Source organism: Oreochromis niloticus, unplaced genomic scaffold (assembly GCF_001858045.2).
Source record: "Oreochromis niloticus isolate F11D_XX unplaced genomic scaffold, O_niloticus_UMD_NMBU tig00000893_pilon, whole genome shotgun sequence".
Classification (NCBI taxonomy): domain Eukaryota; kingdom Metazoa; phylum Chordata; class Actinopteri; order Cichliformes; family Cichlidae; genus Oreochromis; species Oreochromis niloticus.
This window is the reverse complement of record NW_020327268.1, coordinates 32185-38683: the sequence shown is the minus strand read 5'-3', so window position 1 is coordinate 38683 and position 6499 is coordinate 32185. Positions and strand designations below refer to the sequence as shown.

At 43.0% G+C, this 6499-nt stretch overlaps 1 long non-coding RNA gene across 2 annotated transcripts; it reads left to right on the top strand.

Moving 5' to 3' along the window:
* Positions 1 to 1038: 1038 nt before the first annotated feature.
* LOC109200967 (uncharacterized) lies at positions 1039 to 4818 on the top strand. Of its 2 annotated transcripts, none has more exons than XR_002061007.2 (4): positions 1039 to 1149; positions 1255 to 1316; positions 1394 to 1868; positions 4663 to 4818. It is a non-coding gene; the product is annotated as an uncharacterized LOC109200967 (long non-coding RNA). The 2 variants fall into 2 exon arrangements; XR_002061008.2 differs by lacking the exon at positions 4663 to 4818 and adding an exon at positions 2307 to 2493.
* Positions 4819 to 6499: the final 1681 nt, after the last annotated feature.

The following is a 6499-nucleotide window of genomic DNA, read 5'->3' as shown; positions in this document are numbered from 1 at the left end:
TGAGAGTGTGGGTTCATCTGAATCTCAGGAGAAGGCAGCAGCTGGGAGAATTTCATGGTTTGAGACAAGCTGTATCACAACCACTTTCACACATATTTCACGATGTCAGAGGGCAGTTTGAACTCTTCTTGGTAGTGTTGGGATCACATCTGAGGACACAGAAAAATAATTTCAGAGCCCCACTGACCCAGGCTGTGTCTAGCTGTGCGTCTGAGGTATGTGTATTGAGTACCGGAGTGTGTTTTGAGCTACAAGTGCAAGTTTTGCCAAATGCAGTGGTCTGTGTAGTCAGATCTCTTTATACAGATCTGAAAAATCAGGCTTGGTTAAAAAAAAAAAAAAAAAATGCTGCAAATTCATCCAGTGAAATCACAGCTGCATTAAAAACAGGCGACTCTGAAAATGATTTTTAACACATGAAATATTTGCACAGATTCTAGGCTTCTGGTGTGCAAAGAATGGAAGTCTCCTTCCTGGTTCATCCATCCATCTATCCATTCTCTTCCACTTATCATTGTTGCATACTGGGGGATTTAATAAATTTGGCCAGATTTCTAGAAATGAATGCTGCTCCAGCTAAAGTGCGATGGATGCCATCTCTCATAACATGACCATAATTTTGGTAGAAATTTTCTGAATTATCTGTAAAACACATATTGTCTTTAAATATACATGTATTTTGCCAGAAACACCAGAATCTCTAATTAAACCTCACAAAATGATTTAAACAACCACCAAACAGCTAAAACAGTAAATGAGAGCAGGTAAACGGATTCCACAAAAAGACGTAAACACAAAGCGCGGACCTGATGCATCAGAATCAGTGAGATGTCGGCTTTCTCACCCGATGGCACATGCCAGTGTAGCCGGATGGGCTACTTGCCTTTCTCTCTTTCTCTCTCTCTCTCGGTCGCTCGCTTGCTTCACCTTCCCTCTCTTTTTCCGCTGCACTCGGTCCTTGTATCAAGTGATTGGACTAATTGGGAAACCACCTGCACACTGATTACAGGGTGGTGTTTGTCTGTATAAAGGGAAGCCGGGTTTTTGTTGGTTCATTCCTCCCGAGCTTCTGGCACAACACAGCAGTAAATGTTGGCCTATTGTTACGGATTAATTTACCGAAACGATCGGATTGTGTGACAGTTACAGGTAGGCTTCCGTTTGACCTCTGATTTCTCTCAGAAATATTGGAACTAGTTGTAATATTTCTGCAACCCGTTGTAGCGCGGCCGTTTCTCTTTCCTTTTACTCCAGCCATAGTGGAGAGAAGCGTTTGACTTACGTCCACTGTGCAGTATAGCGCATCCGGTCTTGGGGTAAGCCACTCATATTATAGCTACTAGTATTTGTAAATTAGAGAAGATTAAGGTTATCTTTGCCCTTTTGTTTGCAGGGTTCGATTGCTGCCGCACCCTCTCAGTGATCAATCGCCTGATTTTAAGTGAAGAGTTGAAACGCCTGCCTAGCTGCTGTTTCAGGGCTCCTCTGCAGTGGAGCTGCTGTCTTGTTTTGCTCCTGCTGTTTTGCCTCGCCTCGCCTCGTTGGGGCTTTGGGGTTTTACTTTGAGCTCCTTCTGGACTATTCTTTGCACTCCAGCTCAGTGGCGTGTCCAGCAGGGTGGCCTGCCCCCCAACAAGACTGGCCACCCCAGGTACCACCCCGAAGCTATAACATTAAAATTCAATCAAATATCAAATGTACGATTATGTTTTCACAGTGAAGGTCAGATATCCGAGTGTAAGTGAATGCAGCATTGGCTTCTGCACTATGAGCATCACGTTAGCAAAGGAAGGAGAGCCAAGCACGAAAGATGGTACCGCAGAAAACAATTTTGGGCGAAAGATAAGGAGGAGAGAATAAATGTCCTGGTAAGTAATAAGTTTGAGTTTAGTAAACTTCGGTGAAATTAGAATACCAAGGAAAAAAATAACACTTAAAGAATTATTTCAGACAGTAGGCTACTGGGGGGAGCTAGCATAAGAGCTATGAGTTATAAGATATAATCCAAGTCGTAACATTGCTGTATGGAGCTGCAGATTTGGTTGCAGGTTAATACTGGCAGTGTCACCATGCCAGCTGACTGTATTTCATCATCAGCCAGTGTTGTTCTTTATACATCAGTATTACCAAAGTTTACCATAAGGCAGCACTTATACTACACTGTGCGGTCTAGCTAATTTCTCTCATTACTTATCCTATCTGCCAGCTCCATGTTATGAATAGAGTGTAAATCACGCCATAAATGGCTGTGCCATGTTTAATGCGGGGATGTGCAGCTCTGGTTCTCAAGGCTCCTGTCCTCCCAGTTTCAGATGTTGCCATATTTCAACACCGCTGATTTAAAGAAAAATTTCCAGACTTGTGGACAACTAGGTGTTTGGGGATTATTTGATTTGGATTGGCTATGTTGGTATAGTGTAACATCTAAAACATCTTCCCAAATCAAAAACCCTGGATTAACGGAGATGTTCGCACGGCGCTGGCGGCACGGAGCACCGCCTTTGCCTCCGCGAACACATCGGACTACAAACACGCACATTACCAACTCCGGAAGACGATCAAAGCAGCCAAACGTGAGTACAGGGACAGGGTAGAGCAACAGTTTGACAACCCTCGGAGTATGTGGCAGGGACTAAACACGATCACAGACTTTAGAGGGAAAACCAGCACACCGCAGACCACGGCCTCTCTGTGTGAGGATCTAAACGTATTCTACGCTAGATTCGACACAGCGAACACCATGAGACCGGACAGTGTGCGCACCGCGGATGACGTCAGTGCGCACACTGTGTCTGAGGAGGATGTGCGGAAGTGCTTCAGGAGAGTGAACGCACGCAAAGCTACTGGTCCGGACGGGATTCCCAGCCGCGTCCTCAAGTCATGCGCGGCTCAGCTGGCTGGAGTGTTTACACACATCTTCAACCTCTCCCTCTCTCTGTCTGTAGTCCCAGCCTGCTTCAATATGGCCACCATCGTCCCTGTACCCAAATCCTCCACCATCTCCTCATTGAACGACTGGCGACCTGTAGCCCTGACCCCCATCGTGAGCAAATGCTTCAAGAAGCTGGTCAGGGACTTCATCTGCTCTGCACTACCCGACTCACTGGACCCTCTACAGTTCGCATACCGCCACAACAGGTCCACTGATGATGCCATAGCCCTGACACTCCATGCTGCCCTGTCACACCTGGAGAAGAGAGACACGTATGTGAGAATGCTGTTTGTAGATTACAGCTCAGCATTCAACACCATCGTTCCCTCGAAGCTGGACAGGAAACTGCAGGATCTAGGACTGAGCAGCTCCCTCTGCAGCTGGATCCTTAACTTCCTGTCTGACAGACGCCAAGTGGTCAGACTGGGCAGCACCACCTCATCCCCCACCACACTGAACACTGGTGCTCCACAGGGGTGTGTACTGAGCCCTCTCCTGTACTCACTCTACACCTACGACTGCACGGCCACTAGCAACTCCAACATCATTGTGAAGTTTGCGGACGACACTACAGTGGTGGGTCTTATCACCAACGGTGATGAGACGGCCTACAGGGAGGAGGTCAGCGCCCTGACCCACTGGTGTCAAGACAACCATCTCACCCTCAACGTCGCAAAGACAAAGGAGTTGATAATGGACTTCCGGAGGTGCAGAGGAGTACACACCCCCATCACCATCAACGGCGCCGCTGTGGAGAGAGTGAGCAGCTTCCGCTTCCTTGGTGTACATCTGGCTGAGGATCTTACGTGGTCAGTACACATAAACAAAACAGTGAAGAAGGCACAGCAGCGCCTCTTCTTTCTCAGGAGACTGAAAAGATTCGGCATGAGCCCCCGCATCCTCAGGACCTTCTATCGCTGTGCCATTGAGAGCATCCTCACTGGATGCATCACCACCTGGTATGGCAACAGCACCGCTTACAACCGCAAAGCTCTCAGAGAGTAGTGCGGTGTGCGGAACGGATAATTGGAGGTGAGCTTCCCTCCCTCCAGGACATCTACAGGAAGCGGTGCCTGAGGAAAGCGGGGAGGATCATCAAGGACTCCAGTCACCCCAGCCATAAACTCTTCAGACTACTTCCATCAGGAAGGAGGTTCTGCAGCATCCGGTCCCGTACCAGCAGACTGAGAGACAGCTTTTTCCACCAGGCCATCAGACTGCTGAACACGTCATAGACACCTCACCCTCACTACTGGAACTTCAACATTATGCACTCCATACTATACATAAATACCACTGTTTTGCACATACCAACCTCTGTATATTTTACATATCTTATTTTATTGTTTACTTATTTCATTTGTAAAACATGTATATACACACTCACACACACACGTAGAAAAACATATTTAGTACACACGTTCAGTAATGTATATACCTTATACATTGTACATATATTTATTACTTTTTAGATTAGCCATTTTTATATTTCGCTTGTTTTTTGCACAACTCTGTTGCTTGTGAAGCCCGCACACAAGAATTTCACTCACATGTACTGTACCAGTGTACCTGCACATGTGACGTGACAATAAAAGTGATTTGATTTGATTTGATTTGAAAATGTGCAGGATAGGGGTCCATGAGGGCCAGAATTGACATCCCTGACTTCTAGTCAAGGTCATACATCAGGAAAGTTGTTTGTGACCTAAGTTTTTGCTTTATTACTTCAGGGCAGACCAGAAGAATAGGAAGAATGAAAAGATCTCAAAATGTTGAGAATTTCTTCCTTAAGAAGGCTAAAATACAACCAGAAGCAGAGAGCAATGTCAGGGAAAGGTGGACTGAGCAGCAGTCATCATTGTCACCTGTGAGTTCTACAAATGAAGGTATGTATGAGAATGAATAAGGAAAATGCAAAGAAGGGATGTTTATATTGTCAATTGTTCAACCGATCCATAGGGGACAAATCCTAATATTTGGGAATAAATAATTAACTAAGCAAATATATGTATTGTGGTACATAATTGGAAAGTAAAACAAATCCTGTTTAAAGAACAAGTTTTTTTATTTAATGAAATCTAATATTTTTATGATATATTTATACATATATATATATATATATATATATATATATATATAATTAAAAATATATACATATAATAATTTAAAAAAAAATTGTTTATATATATTTATATACTCTGTAACACGTTTTGCCATCCGTCACCGTAACAGGCGGATCCACCTATTCTAAGTCACTGATAATATTTAATGAAGCATAGAGTAGGTACTTGAGTAAATGTTCACTTTCAAAACATAAATATTTTGCAACTGCAAGTGCTGCTGTTTACAAATGTTTTTGTAATTCTTGTCTTCCTAACATGTAACAGACTCTTATTAAAAGTTCAAGAGGTTTATTCTTGCACAATTTATACTGAAAACATTATCAAAAGAAGGCATAGAAAGTATTTATTTGCTTTCAGGTTTGATTCAAATGTTAGTCTGAATCAAACCTGAAAGCATGTGCTAAGAAACTGATACTGCCTCCGCTGGTTGCCAAATCCTGGTTTGTGGGGAGCTGCACGAGACTGAGCCAGGTTGCGGACAATCGTAACCAGCACCAGCTGTGGGTTGACTCGCAGAGTACAAGTATTTCCAAACTTTTTTTTTTTTTTTTTTTTTTTTTTGGTGTGTGTGGGGTTTCTTTTTGGTCCACCGCTGCTGGTAAGTCCCAGTTGTATGTTTATTGTGTGGATGCTTTAGGCATCCACACTATTGAGTTCCTGTTTCTCTTATTGTGTGGATGCTTTATGCATCCACACTATTGAGTTCCTGTTTCTCTTTATTGTGTGGATGCCCTCAAGGGCTTCCACACTATTGAGTTCCTGTTTCTCTTTATTGTGTGGATGCCCTAAAAGGGCTTCCACACTATTGAGTTCCTGTTTCTCTTTATTGTGTGGATGCTTTAAGGCATCCACACTATTGTTTTCCTGTTTCTCTTTATTGTGTGGATGCCCTAAAAGGGCTTCCACACTATTGAGTTCCTGTTTCTCTTTATTCTTTATTATTCCTCTAGTTGCTTCCGTACACTTTTTGGCACTTAACTACTTTCTCAGTTTTCAGCCGATTTTCTCAGTTCAAACTCTATACTGTTCTGCTCTTTCTGCTAATGATGGCTATGACTTTTGGTGTTTATTACTGTTATACTTTTTAAAATATTACACTTTTTTCCTTTAATTTGTCCCATTGAAATGAATGGGAAACTTCCACAATTCTGCTAAAACTTGCTTGTCTTTGAAACTTAACTACTTTGTCATACTTTCACCTAGAAACTCCATTCAAACTTTAAAATGTTCTCAGATTATTGGGCTATTCCTGTCTGATTCAGCTTTTTCAGATCTTCTACCGTTTTAATCTTATCTCTCTTTAAGTTTTCAGTTGCAAAATTGTGATTTTTCAGAAAATACATGCGTTGCTATGGTTGCTATGCAATTAAGTCAGAGTGAGTGCTGGTCCGTTCTGAATTTTCTCTTCATGTCTAAACAACTTCTTGCTACTCACTCAATTTCC